Source organism: Amphimedon queenslandica, unplaced genomic scaffold (assembly GCF_000090795.2).
Source record: "Amphimedon queenslandica unplaced genomic scaffold, v1.1 AMPQUscaffold_2422_Cont25576, whole genome shotgun sequence".
Classification (NCBI taxonomy): domain Eukaryota; kingdom Metazoa; phylum Porifera; class Demospongiae; order Haplosclerida; family Niphatidae; genus Amphimedon; species Amphimedon queenslandica.
The window spans coordinates 2-1,294 of NW_003557243.1; the positions used below are offsets into that span (position 1 = coordinate 2).

Genomic DNA, 1,293 nt, shown 5'->3' on the forward strand with positions numbered 1-1,293 from the left:
GAAAGAAACATTTCAACTCTTTCATTTCGTTTGATGAAATTAATGTTTTGTATTATCCTAGTATTATTGATAATACCAATGTATGTTGCATCACTTTGAGCAAAAAGCTTACTATACACAATACCAGCTGTAATGCATATACCTGCATTGCATGCATAATGTAAACATGAGTAGCCATCATTATTAGTAACTAATAATGCTTCATTGCCTTGAATACTAACAATATACTCAACAACTGATGATAAAGCATGCAACGAAGCAATATGAAGTGGAGTCCTACCATATTGATCCTTTACATCAATGAATAATTGATATCAATTTAAAACATACTTAAAAAGCTCAAAACTGTTACTATTCATGGAATGACAGTATAATGTAGTATACCAGAACCTGACATTTACATTACTCAAAATTTTGGTCACACATGCAGCTACAATGTAGTTGAACTACTTCAAACTTTCTACACAGTGTAAGCAAATTATTACTTGATTTTATTATTTTGATCATTATCTCTCTCTTTTTAAATTCAAATTTATTAATTATCATATTTAGTGAATCAAATACACTATTTACAAAAATAAAGAAGTTACTACATAAAAGCTAAAGCTATGTCTACTTATCAGTCCACACTACAATACAACAAGTTAATCATTGAGTATATTAAATTATGTAAAGTTAGCGTAAGTACTGTGTAACTTCAAGTACATTGAAATCGCTTCATATATTGAACTGTATTGATCCTAAATAGAACAATCATCATTATCATCATCATCATCATTATTTTTATACATACCAGTGTAGTGACAGCTCCTGGTTTGCTTCTCCTGACAGATTTAGTTACTTGAAATACATCCACTACACCTTCTGCCTTACACTGTTCTAGAGCAACACTCACTGAACAATAGACTCCTGAACGACTCACTGTATCACTACACACACAATAGTTCATCATTAGTTTATCAGTATAACTCTCTCTCTTACCTACAATGTACCACTACTGGTCCTCCTCCAATCTTTTGTTGTCTGTGTATAACATCATCAATAACTTGTAGGACAGTACGTGGTTCCCTAATGACACCATCTGTAGGCCAGTTAGTCACTTGAAACTGCACCACATCCCATGAAGAACTATCGTTTTTGTCTGATCTGATGTGCAACTTTCTCTCAATATATCCATTGCAGTCTTTGCTTAATAAACATTTTACAAAATATTCTCCAAATTGAACAATCTCTGATTCCCTCCAGTATTGATAGCAGCACTCCTATACAGTATTATTATTATTATATTAATAC

General features: G+C 31.9%; 1 long non-coding RNA gene across 1 annotated transcript; it reads right to left on the bottom strand.

Annotated features, from left to right (window-relative positions):
- Positions 1-520: 520 nt before the first annotated feature.
- LOC105316286 (uncharacterized) lies at positions 521-1,273 on the bottom strand. Its single transcript, XR_002190816.1, has 3 exons — positions 982-1,273; positions 794-929; positions 521-740 (listed from the first exon to the last, which is right to left on the bottom strand). It is a non-coding gene; the product is annotated as an uncharacterized LOC105316286 (long non-coding RNA).
- Between the last annotated feature and the right edge of the window lie 20 nt (positions 1,274-1,293).